The sequence below is a fragment of the Elephas maximus genome, chromosome 21 (assembly GCF_024166365.1).
Source record: "Elephas maximus indicus isolate mEleMax1 chromosome 21, mEleMax1 primary haplotype, whole genome shotgun sequence".
In the NCBI taxonomy this organism is placed as follows: domain Eukaryota; kingdom Metazoa; phylum Chordata; class Mammalia; order Proboscidea; family Elephantidae; genus Elephas; species Elephas maximus.
The window spans coordinates 20857518-20870952 of record NC_064839.1 but is presented as its reverse complement, the minus strand read 5'-3'; the positions used below and the strand labels follow the sequence as shown (position 1 = coordinate 20870952).

Here is a 13435-nt window from a genome sequence, read left to right as displayed (position 1 = left end):
TTAAAAAGAAATAAAGTCCTAATGCATGCCACAACATGCATGAACTTTGAAATACTATGCTGAGTGAAATAAGGCAAACATAAAAGGACAAATATTGTATGATCCCACTTACATGAAATATCTAGAATAGGTAAATGTGTAGAGACAAAAGGTTATTAGGCTACCTGGGGCTAGAGAAAGAGGGGAATGGGGAATCGTTGGTAAATGGGTACTGAGTTTCTGTTTGGGGTGATGTAAAACTTTTGGAAATGGTGAGTGGGGACAGCTGTACAACATGGTGACCAATCAATGTCATTGAATTGTATACCTTGAAGTGGTATACATATATATATAGTTGGAAACCCTGGTGGTGTAGTGGTTAAGTGCTATGGCTGCTAACCAAAGGGTTGGCAGTTGGAATCCACCAGGCGCTCCTTGGAAACTCTATGGGGCAATTCTACTCTGTCCTGTAGGGTCACTATAAGTCGGAATCAACTCGACAGCACTGAGTTTGGTTTTGGGTTTTTATATATATATATGTATATATATATATATATATGTATGTATGTATGTATGTATATGTATATATAACCATGATAAAAAAAAAAAAAGTTTTTAATGCTATGTGGTAGAAACTGTGTTATTGTCACCATTTTATAGATAAGGAAACTGAGGCATAGAGAACTGAATTTCTTGCCCAAGGCCACATAGCTTCTGGTGAGGCTGATTTCAACCCAGATGGCCTGGCTCCCGACCCTCCTGTGAGTTAGTTAGGATTGTTGTCTTTGGGTGCTGTCAAATCAATTTTGACTAATAGTCACCCCACGTAAGAGAGTAGAACTGTACCATAGGGTTTTCGTGGCTGTAATCTTTACAGGAACAGATTTCCAGGTCTCCCTCCCACAGAGCCACTGGGTGGGTTCAAACTGCCAGCCTTTTGTTTCCGTTTAGACATAAACAATCAGATTGCCTTCTCCTTGAATCAGAGACCGATACCTTATTCTTTTTTGTATCCTGTTCCCTCTTTCACCCCAAAAAGGAGCACAGACTCAATAGACATCTATGAATTCATTCATGCAGACAGCATTACTGGGTTTCTCTTCCGGGCCAAGCCCAAATCTGGCACCGTAGAGTAGTGGTGTGTTCTTTCCTCTTTCCATGCCCAAGTCTAAGGTGGAGGGTGTGGGATAGGTGCTCAGGGCTTTGTCCAGGGATGACATGCAAATATTTAACCACTGCCATGGCACGTGAACTGGCCAATCAACCTCAGAAACTCAGGAGGCTCTTGCCCTGCCATCCCTGTGCCCTTTGGTTGCTGGATCCTTGGGACAGACAGGAGGATGGGGCAGCTGGGGTAGCAGGAGGGCCTGGAAGGACAAGACAAGACAGAAGTGTTTCAATATTTTACAACCAGCATGACTGCATCTACATACCAGCTGAATGTCCAAGCATGTGGTCCTACCAGAGACTCACACTCCAGTCCCCCACTCATAGCCCCGTGATTACAGAGTTCTCTGTTGTGTTCCCAAGATGGCCCTGCTAACTCTAGCCTCTAAACCAAACCAAAACCAAACCCAGTGCCATCAAGTCGATTCTGACTCATAGCGACCCTGTAGGACAGAGTAGAACTGCCCCATACAGTTTCCAAGGAGCGCCTGGCGGATTCAAACTGCCGACCCTGGGGTTAGCAGCTGTAGCCCTTAACCACTATGCCGCCAGGGTTTCCTAGCCTCTAAAAAAAGCCACTTTAAATCCACAACCTTTTGACTCACCTGCAATGTACCATACACCAAGGAAGTGCTGGAGGGGGCAGTGGATAAAGAAATAAATGCAGCACTCTGAAATGTGATTCAGACCATGCCTAGCACATAGTAGATGCTCAGTTAATATTAATAAATTAAGCTAAATGTAAATTAGAAGCCTTGCCCCAACACATGCAAGCCCAGTTAGGCTTATTGTTCTGGATTTGGAAGTCATTGCGTTATCTATTGCTGTGTAACAAACTATTCTAAAACTTAAATCTGAATTCAGGGATTGGCAAACTTTTTCTTAAAGGGCTAGATAGTAAATATTTTAGGCTTGTGGGCCATACGTTCTCTTTAGCAACTACTCAGCTCTGCCACTGAAGCACAGAAGTAGCCGTAGACAAGGTGTAAACTAACGGGCACTACTGTGTTCCAATAAAACTTTATTTATGAAAACAGGCTGCTGCTCTGTACACTGTAGTTCACCAACTCCTAGCTTCAAACAGCAAACATTTATTGTTTCACAGTTTCTGTGACTCGGGAAGCCAGGTGCGATTTAGCTGGGTACCTCTGGCTCAGGCTTCCTCATGAAGTTGCAATCAAGCTATCTATCAGCCAGGGTTGCCAGTCGGTCAGGAGTGAAGAATCAGCTTCTGCGCTCACCCACATGGTTGCTGCCAAGCCTCAGTTCCTCACCACGTGGACCTCTCCACAGGTTGCCTGAATGTCTCGCGACACTCGGTGATAGTGCCTGAGAGAAGAAGAGCCAGAAGGTACCCAAGACAGAAGCCACAGCCTTTTTATAACCTAATCTCAAAAGTAGCCTCCGATCTCTTCTGTTGTATTCTATTCACCAGAAGGGAATCAGTAAGTCCAGCTCGTACTCAAAGAGGGGAGATTTCACAAAGGCATGGATCCCAGGAGCTGGGGACCATTGGGGGCATCTCAGAGGTTGGTTACCACACTCGTTCACTTTGTTATTCATTCAGCAAACATTCCTTACACACCTGCTAAGTCCCAAGTTCAGATTAAGCACTGAGAATACAGTGGTGACAAGATAGCCACTGTCCTGCCCTGGCACAGCCAGTCTAAATTTATTTTAAAACCGACCCTCTTATAATAAAACAGAGAAAGAGAAACAAACTCATGCAACCAAAGCACAAAAAAAGTGAGGAAGATCCTCATGTAATAAAAGATTTCCAAGAACTTGCAGATGTCTACTTCAACCAAGAGTCTCTATAATAGAGATGAAAACCCCACGGGCCTACTGGGGCTAGGCAGGCAACATGAAAAAGTGAAGACCCTTCCCCTCAGGTAACAGATGTGGACAACAGAGGGCTTGGGTCCCATCTAAATGGGGCTCGTACCAACTCAAGTCCAGGCTATTTGTGGATTTACCAGAATCTGGGCCCAGTGTTGCCAGATCTTATCCTTCATAAAAAGCCTAAAATTGGGATTTTATATTAAATCTCCTCATTTTTAAATATGGGCAATGGTAGTAGATTACATCACCGTTCACCTAGTCCATGTCTGTCTTAGCATCATTTCCCCCGAAAGCAGGTCTTGAGGCAAAGGGTTATGTGTAGGTGGCTTACCTGGGGAAATGATCCCAAATATGTACTGTTGGGCTGACCACCACTATAAGTGCTTGACCCTGCCGGAAACTTCCGAGGGGGCTTAGAGTATGCATCTCAGAACTGCCTGCCCTGGGAATAAAAGAGGGAAGCGTTTAACCACAGGCTCCCTCCCCTTACTACCACCCATCTGTCAGTTTGCCATGCTATGGTGGCTTGCATATTGCTATGATGCTGGAAGCTATGCCACCAGTATTTCAAATACCAGCAGGGCTGCCCATAGTAGATAGGTTTCAGCAGAGCTTCGAGACTAAGACAGACTAGGATAAAAGGCCTGGAGATCTACTTCTGAAAATTGGTCAATGAAAACCCTATAGATCACAACAGAATATTGTCTGATAGAGCGCTGAAGATGAGCCCTGTGGCTCAGAAGGCACGTAAAATGCACAGTGGTCACAATGGACTCGAGCATACTAATGACCGTGAAGTTGGTACAGGACAAGGCAGCATTTCATTCTTTTGTGCGTGGAGTCGCCACGAGTCAGAGCCAACTCGATAGCAACTAACAACAAGCCCTCCCCCTTGGTCAGGGATGGCCTCATGGGTATTAACTCCCCTGAACTTCCAGGTTATATGTGTATGAGTGCCAGAACATTCCCCCTGGCATTCCAAACCAAAGCAACAGAGAAGCAAGAGGTATGTACAGAGTGTTGTCAGTTGGACCTGCTCAAAACAGTGGCTGTAATAGGAGGTAGCCCTAAGTGGATTTGAAGTAGAACACAGAGTACCCCTCCCTGCAGGAGGTATATACGTCCCTACCCTATTGAATTCAGGCAGGGTCACATGATTGTTTCGGCCAGTTAAACACTAGCAGAGTACTATGTGTAACTTTTCAAGCAGAAGCTTCAAAGGCTTCGCTGTGGTTCACCATGCTCTCTTTGCCCCTGACGTGACATTTAGCAACACTCCAGATGGAAGCTGCTCTGTCAGCCTGGATCCTGGAGTAAAGACGACATGGAGGAGAGCCATAGCCAACAACAGGTAGAGTGAGTGATTATCAGCCATTACGATTTGGGGCTGGTTTGTTACTGTAGCAAAACCTAGCCTAGCCTGAATGACAGAAGAAACAAACCAACAAGAATCTTAAAACTGGACAAGATGAACAAAATATGGCAGGGTTAGCCCAGGCCACAATTTTGCCTTAGAAGAATAAAGTTCTAGCTTAATGAGTGAACTACCACGGGTCCTTGAAGTTCACTTTGTAAGCTGTTGTTTGGGGGTGGGGGGGAGGGTTCTGCTCCATAATACCATGGCCTTGGTGCCAGCCACCAACCTTCAAGGAAGCTTATGTAGGTGAGATGGACACACCAAACCAAAAGGACAGGCAGAGTGTGGGCCTTCTCTCTTCACCTGAAGTCTAAGTAAGCAGATGGGGCTGGAAAAGAGGAAGGAGACATCAGGTTGAAAGGCTGAATTTCATGACTTCCCTCTGGACTTAACAGGGGAATAAGACAGACACCCATACGCCCACCCCTTATTGGTTCAAGAGGACTTCTTAGATCAGCTCCCTGGGTTGAGCAACATCACCAAATAAATCTCAACATGCAGGAAAACAGAGTGACCAAACACACACGCTAATTCCCTACCTCAGTGCCTTTGCACTCACTGTTCCACTGTTTAGAACAACTCTGTCCAATAAAAATATGACCCACAGATAAAAAAAAAAATCATTTAAAATTTTCTAGTAGTTGCAATCAAAAAGGTAAAAATAAACAGATAACATTAATTTTAATAATTCATTTTATATAACTCAATATATTTTTTATTCAAGATATTATCACATCAACATATAATCAATATTAAAAAAAAGAATGAGATCTTTAACATTCATTCCTTTTCATACCTTTGAAATTTGCTGTTTATTTTATACTTACGGTATAACTCCTTTTGGGCCAGTCTCCCCTTGAGGGCTAGATAGACACTCATGGCCAGTGGCCACATATTGGACAGAGCAGCTCTAGAATATACTTCCCCCAGGTTTTTCATGACTGGTACCATCTCAGCTTAAATGTCACCTCCTCACCTCTCTAATAATTGTGCCACCTAAAGTCACAGCTTCTCCCACCCCTACGCTATCACACCACCCTGTGTGATTGTTTGCGTCATTTTGTAGAACTTAAAGCTATCTCAAATTGCCCTGCTTATTTTCCTGTCTACTATCTGATTGTCCCACTAAAATGCAAGCTCCATGAGAACAGGGCCCTCATCTGCCTAATTCTTCACTCCGTCCCCAGCACTTAACACAGTTTCTGGTGCATAGAAGGCACCGGATAAATATCTGTTGCAAAGAGAAAGGGTGGAGGAAGAAAGGGAAGGAAGGAGGGAAGAAGCAGACTTTCTGGTTTGACATTTCCTAAGATGGTGCATGGGAATCAAGAAAAGGCTGGGCCCAGAAGGGAGAATCAAGAAGGGGTTGAAGCTGGGAAACGGGAATCCAGAGGAGTTGGGGCTCCCCAGTAATTTCTACTGTGGGGCCAGCTTTCCTATTCTCTTCCCAGAAGCTTGAGAAGAGGTCCACCTGGGGCTCCTGGACAACCTCTCACAGGGGACAGAGCTATTCATTACTGTAACTCCTGAATCCCTGCCCTCATCCTTACCCACCATGGAAAGGCAGCTTCCCAGCTAAACAAGAGAATGGACAAGAGAAAAGGAAAGAAGAGACACTTGAAATCCCTGCCCAGTTCACACTCCATGCCATGTTCTTCATATTGGAGGATAGTGTGTGCCCTAGGGTGTCCCATTTTCCCACCTGAGGATACAAAGCAGGGCTACCAAATTCAACCTCCCACAGGTGATTGAAAGAAGTGGGCCAGGTAAGGGGCCAGGACAAACTGGAGCATGTCCAGGTAAAGGGGCAACAGCCATGAACTCCAGGTGATTGATCTTATAAAAGAGAGCCAGTCTTGTATTCCTTAACCTTCCAGTTTTTTGTACAATCCCTGAGCTCTAGATTTTTAAGTAAAATCTTCAAATTTGCAAGTGTTGGCAAGCGATACAATCTATAAAAGAAAAGAAAGAACACTATGGAAGCCAAAACAAATGACTGTGGCCAGAGGTAACCCCTAGTTTACAACCTCTGGTGCAAGCAATTCCTCAGCTTGTCTTTAAGAACCTGAAATATCTGAACAGTGTGGACAGGAGCGAGGCAGAACTCTGGTCCATAAACTCTTGCAGGTAGACTGAACCAAAGAAAACAAGGAGCAGGTCTGACACCCATACTTAGGCCTAAGCAAACCACAGCACCTTCTCCCCCTCCTCCAGCCCAGTCCTGAGCAGGGATAGTGCTCCTTGACCACAGCAGTAGTTTTGCCCAGGTCTTCTGCAAATATTTACACCAAGTGTGAGGACTGAGGTAGAAGAAAGCTGGGCAACCCAGCTGCCATTTTTCTTCAATCAAACCAGGAACTAGGCTTCCAGTATCCCCTTCCCGAATTCCCAGCACCACTTCTCTACACCCCCCAAAAGACCCTGTTCTTCCTGGTTAGGAAACAAACAGACCTGGATTCCACTCTGGGTTTTGCAAAGCTCTATCAGCCTCTGTTTCCCCATCTCTAAGATGAGATCAGAGCTGCTGCTAGGTCATACCCCACCTTTATGGAAATTAAAGGCACTTTTCCTCTAGGGTAGCCCTAAGCCAAGGCACACAGCTTGATAAGCACTGGAGGGCCCCTTCAGCCCCTCTCAGCTCCTCAGCTGGGAGCTGTTGTGCAGAGAACAACCTCTACAACCATACCTGGCCACCCTAAAAACCAAAACCAAACCCAGTGCCATCAAGTCAATTCCAACTCATGGCGACCCTATAACTATAGGGTCGCTATGAGTCTGGCCACCCTAGTCTCTCCCATATAAGCCTTTTGTAAGAATTAAATATGATAGATACTGTTTGAAAGACTGAGCACAAAAACCCGTTGTCGTGTTGATTCCAACTCATAGCGCCCCTACACACAAGTAATTGGTAAATAACATGAACTCAAACATTTATTTTATTTTTATATCTTAGATTATTTTGCATATTCTACAAAAATGTCACCAATTAAACCAGCGCCAAAGTTAGGGTCCTAAAGATGATTTAAAAGAAGGGTAAAATTTTTTTTTTTAAGGATAGAGAATTCATTAACATCAAATAGTGGAAAAAAGTTCCCTTTTCAACTGTCTCATTTCTTCTGTGAAAGAGTCAGTCTTTAACAACCCCAACACTTGCTAATACACACACACACACACACACACACACACACACACTTGCACCTCTAGAAGTCTTTCCCAAGCAATCAGCACAGGCTAAAATGTGCTAACATGACTTGGTTTTGTTTGTGTTGATCTTTTTTTTACAATTTCCTCTTATGGTGAGTAATCACTGCTTTCCCATTTACAGTAGTAGTATCAAGTTTTCTTTCCAAAAACATATATTTAAGTTTTTTTTTTTTTTTTTTTTACCTAGTTGATTTAAAGAAAAATGTTAAGTAAATAATCGGAGAGGTGGTAGTGGAAGGCTTGAAGTTGGGGAAACTTGACACTAGGCAATTCCAGACAAGGCCAGACCCTGACATTTTTGCTTTTGAAACAAGAGCTCTGGACTTTCCCTAGCATGAAGTGAAGGGAAAAAATAGGAGAATTAGGGCAAATGCTCAACTACCAGAGGTCCCTCGAGCGACTGTATCTAGAGCCTGGGCTCCAAGTTCTTCTGATTTCTCAGTCTAAGTACCAAGTAGGTTCCCTCTGAGCCCAGCTCAGAGTTAGCACCGTTGAAAGTTCCTGGTTTTCATAAACCTTTCCCTCTCCTAGAGCGCTTCTGGGTCCTATCTCCTCAGCTCCGCGGACCTCCTGGAGAGGGCCCGCCCCTCTCCAGTGACTGGGTCCCCCAGGTTGTCTCTGCCCCTGTTGTGTCCAGGTGAAAGCAGACTCCCAACAGTCGAGGGGCCTGCGCTCAACCTTCCCTGGCCAAGCGACGCCAACGCGCCCTCCAAGATTAACTAGCTGAGCGGCTGTGTTGTATCCCGCGACGTGTCATTCGGAATCGCAAACAATTTATCGCCATGAGACGATGTTGTCAGGCGCTAATTTCCTGGTGTCGCTCCATCACAGACCTCTAAACAACAGGGGAGGGCGCTCAGAAGTAGGTGGGCAGGATGCGCGGAGGAACCGTCGTGAGCGAGGCAGGGGTGCCAGTAATGAGGCTTTAAAGAGGAAAGCGCAGCCGGCCTTTGTGGCAGTGTTCAGGCCCGGCCCTCGGCGAGGACACCTCTTCCCTTGGACCCCGGGCGCCCGCAAGGCCCGGCGCCCACTGCGAGACTCTCTCGGGCCCACGCCACCCTCGCCAGCTCCGAACTGCGGCTGGAAACGCAGCATTTCCATGCAACAATGCAAACACGCTCATTACCATCTCCTCAATATGCATGAAGAAAATGCGCGACGCTGGCCGAGCCCCATCACCCGGCTCTGACCTCAGCATCCAATAAGGCGACACACTCATCTCCAGAGATGGATGGGGAGGAGCGCGGGGGAGGCCGACCCACGGGGGGAGGGGACAGATCCTGGAGAGAGAGAGATGGGGGGAAAGACAGAACAGACACGAAGAGGAGAACCCGAGAGACAGACCAAGAAACCGACAAAGGAAATAGAAGAAGATTAGGGTGAAACAGAGAGGAAACACAAAAGGAACGAGAAATGAAGGTGGGCAGGAAAAGTCACAGAGTCAGAGAAAGAGAGAGAGAAAAAAAAAGGAGAGACAGAAAATAAGGGGAGAGGGAGATAGCTGAATTGAGAGAAATTGTCTAAAAAGTGGTTCAGAGGAAAGGAGGACGGAATGAGGGAGAGGAGGAAAGAACAAAAATGAAGGACCAATAAATCGAATGTATAGAGTCCGAGAGATAGGGAAACACAAAGGAGGGGGAGGGGGCTGCTCAAGTCAGGTGAAAAAAGGATGATCCTGGAGAGAAAAGAAAAATAAAATCATTCGCGCTGAGGGCCAAGTTTTAAATCCAGGCCCCGCTGCGCGCTGCGCGTCGAGGGCCGCTGGGAGCCCCAAGAGCATAGCGAGGGAGCGAAGGGCCCGCCGGCGGCCTCGCGCCCCTCCTCGGGCTGCTGGTTCACCAGGGGGAACCTAGGCCTGGCCAGCCACCCACCCTGCGCGCCACCGCCCGCCGCCGCCGCCACGACCACTCCGGCGTCCTCTCCGCCAAGGAGAGCCAAGTTGGTAAAGTTTCCCCCAAAGTTTCCCCGTCGCTTCTCCGGACCCACCGAGGCCCCAGCAGCTGATGAGGAGCGGCGGCCGGTCACTGGGCGGCTCTGGGGCCCCCGACCCTCGTCGCCTAGGACGCTCCGGGTCCGGATTCCTGGCCAGATAGGAATTCCTCCCGGTGCAGACCCCAGGCCACGCACTCTGGTGTCTGCGCGGCTGCTAAGAGCAGAGAGAGAGAACGCCAAAGAGAGAGAGGGAGAGAGAAAAGGAAAAAAATATTCTCAGCTCAATTTAAGTCTCATGGAAAGGGCTTACAACTGTAATTAAATCATTAAATTCTTGTCTACGCTTCACAGAGCGGAGAGAAATTAACTTCCCACCAACCTCATTTTCTATTTGAACATGAAATAATGATTTTCTGCCCGTCTAATTACAAAGCCAACATCTGATCAAGCCAGCATCCAGAGGGGATTATCGCATGCACGAGTATTAGACCTCATTACCAGCTTGAGTGCAAAATTATTACATCTTGTAATTGGATGGTGAGATTTATATACAGATCGGCCCGGTTTCTGTAAGATTGTAATTACAAGCTTCGTTGGTTAGCTACTTATCAGAACTTTGCAGGAAAACAAAACAAATGACTGAGGAAAACGAGCATTTCATTAACCTGTAACCCGAGCGCGGGGGGAGGGAGCGGTGGGAGCGCGCGCTGCGGCTTCGGCAGGAAGCGGAGGGCTCGCCGGCTAGCATCGCCTCCTGTGGACTCCGGGCCTGGGAGGGAAGGACAGAAGATGGGCCTCAGCAGGAAGACCTAGGGCTGGGGGAGCGCCCCTGACCGGGACGCGCGCGTACCGTTGGGCTGGCCCAGGAGTGGGCAGGAAGGAGGCCTGGTGGCTCGGGGCTCGCGTGCGGAGCGCGGCGCAGCCCCGGAGCCCAGTGGGCCACCGGCGCTGGACACACGTCGGGTCGCGTCTACCTGTGCGCGTCTAGCGCGTCTGTAGCGCACAGCTGTGTGCGCCGAACGTGTGAGTTGGACACCCTCTCCGTGCACTCCGGGAGCCCTGGGCCGCAGTGAAAACGGACTCTACAACGAGCCTGCGAAGCGCTTTATGCTCTGGGAACCTTGGAAGAAGGCGAGATGATAGTCTTCTACATACGGCGCGTTTGTGCGCGCACATCTTTCCCAAATCAACTTCTCGTACACCTGCTTTTCCTCCCCGTGCGAGGGTGTCAATCTAGCCTAATCTCTTGGATTAAGAACCCCTGGAAAAGGTTCCAACTGCCCTTGGACCTGCGAGTTCAGTCCAGAACCGGGCCCCACTCGCCCGGTCCAGTTGAGTGCCAGTGCCACGTCGGGGCTCGGGTGCCTGGGACACTTAGTTCCGACGTGGGCCGAGTATCGCCCAGTCCGAGCAGGACTGTTCGAAGCTGGAGACTAGGGTAGCGATGGGGCCGCTTCTGCTCCGTGCTTGGGGCGCCGGGAGGGATCTAATTAATTGAGGTTCTTGGGTCCGCGTCTGGGTCTTCTGAGTCTTGAGATTGACCCTCCAGGCCAAGAACGCCCGGAGCCGGCGTGGCGGGTTCCCAGAGAACAGCCTCGCCCCTCCCCCTCGCCCTTTCCCGCAGTCCGGCGCGACCAGGTCGATAGCTGGTTAATCCGGAAGGAGCATCTTCGAGGCTCATTACTGTTGGTTTTTTTTCCCCCTTTACCTACCCGAAGAACTGAATTAAATAGAGGGCATTTCACCCGGGCACTTACTGCGCAGCCCCAACTCCCCCACCTCGGAATCTCGCTCTGGTCTCCGCCCTGGTCTGGTGCCACCATTTGTGCAAACTCTAGGACTTCAGGGTCGTCGAGGCTCGAGGTCTGACACCTAAGAAACACCCCAGGAAATAATGTTACCCTCAATTTTGTAACCCTGAGATTTTTTTCTAAGCAGATGAGCCCAAGATTCCCTATGACCCTCGCTAGGAGGTTTAACCGGAAACGAAATCAGGCGCCGGGCAAATACTCCAAGGCCAGAGAGGCCCCCGATAGCTCCCCCTTGGGCGAGGCTTCAGCTTAGGCCAATGCCAGGCACTAGGCAGAGGCGGCTGGGGAAGGGGATACGGGAGAAGCAGCTCTAGCTCCATTTGGGAAGGTCAGACCTCAGCTCGAACCCCAAACCTGGTCGCTCCCAAACTTTCCTTTGTGTCCCCCCGCCCCCTCCCTGTATCTCGGCTTTCACACCTACCGGAGCCCCGACCAGTACTAAGACTACTAGAAAGAGGTAGGCATGGGGGTGGGGGTCAAAACTGGGTGCCCGCCAAAGGCGGAAGAACCTCTCATTCCGGACCATGGCTCCCCTGAGATCGCGCCACCTTGGCGAGAACTGGACTTTATTCCTCGATCAATCAGTGCGATGCAGCCGGTTTCCCCCTCCCAGCAGAAGCCCGCAACTTCGCGGTAGAGTCGCCGCCTCCGCGTGGTCCCCGGGGCGCCCCGGCCGCAGGTCTGGCCCTAGCGTCCGTCGCCGCCGAGGCCTAGAGCGCTAAGCCCCGAGCCGCCGCAATTCCGGGGATTTCAACACCGCTTTCGGCTGCACGCTCCAATCCGTGAAGGAGGGCGACTGGATACCGGGATTTCAGGTTTGATTTAGGAAGATCCCACCAAAAAACTAAAGTTTCGCCTTCCATCCCCGCTCGAGGCGGTACGAGGACCAGTGCAGAAAGAAATCCGGTGGGCTCGGGGACCGGGGAGTAGTGAGACGAAGAATCTTTACAGATTGAAAATGCCAATACAGAAACTTCTCGAAGCGCTCTCCGAAAGTTTCTGGGACCACCGCCCTAACTCCGTGTCCTTCCCCCACTCCACTCCGTGCTTAGGGCTCCGGCTGGATCCACGTACCTGTCGCAACACCCCCAGGACCCCCGGGGCGTCAGCCCTTCATCCTGCCCCCGCCCCCCCGCGCCGGGCCGAGCCCGCCATTTCTAATTAGGGGTTCGCACCGGGACACTGGGGCAGCATTAATGTGGGTTATTTCAGGGTTCGATTCTTCTGGGTAGGGGGCTGCCTCGCCCCCCCACCCAGGCAGTGAAACGGCCTTTGAAGACTCTACTACAACGCATGCCCACCCCCAGCGCGCACTCTTCTAGCTCCATCCCTCCACCTCTAAGAGTGGCCGGGAGTCCAGGATTGCGGGCTAGAAGAAAAGGCCGGGGCAGAGGTGAACCCAGCGCCGCTCTGCTCCAGGGTCCGGCGCGACCCGGGAACCGTGCGGCAGCCCAGGGAGAGGCACTGAGGGGCAGGAAGCGGGGAGTGGCGAGCTGACCCGACATTAACCCGCGTCCTCGCGCCTCTCGCTCCCCCTCCCGGCGCAGGCAGGAGGGGCGGGAAGGGACTGAAGCGCCCCGGCTCCGGCCCCCACCCCGTCCCGCCCAGCGCGCGGTATCCGCGGGGGTAGGCGGCCTCGCCTGTAAGGCGCCCCGGCGATTGGCGACTTCGGAGGAAGACGCGAGGAAAAGTCGAATAAGAGGGCGCAACGTCAGATCCGAGATTTTGGGAAGGGTGAGGGAGGGGGGAGGCGGGGACGGACACACAGACACGGACACACCCCCTCCCCCGTACAGCACCCCGAGCGTCTACAACTCTAGGTCGCCTAGCAAGGGACACAAGGCCAGGAAGGGGGTGGGGAGGATTGTATGAGTAGAGAAAGAGATAAAAAGCCAGAGACGAAAGAGTGGAGAGACCCGCAAGGGGGGAAAGAATAGTGAGAAAGAGAAAGGGAGGGAGAGAAAAGAGGATAGTTTCCCAGCGTCCAGGAGAGCGACGGAGCCCAAAGGAGCGGAAGCGTTCCTGGGGGGAAGAGGAGCGCGGGGAGGGGAGGGAAGAGGAAGGGCGCGGAGGGGGAGTGAAA

General features: G+C 50.1%; 1 long non-coding RNA gene across 1 annotated transcript; it reads right to left on the bottom strand.

Annotated features, from left to right (window-relative positions):
- Window positions 1–615: 615 nt before the first annotated feature.
- LOC126065026 (uncharacterized) lies at window positions 616–5123 on the bottom strand. The gene is made up of 4 exons (XR_007514709.1): window positions 4632–5123; window positions 3320–3430; window positions 2293–2475; window positions 616–1346 (listed from the first exon to the last, which is right to left on the bottom strand). It is a non-coding gene; the product is annotated as an uncharacterized LOC126065026 (long non-coding RNA).
- Between the last annotated feature and the right edge of the window lie 8312 nt (window positions 5124–13435).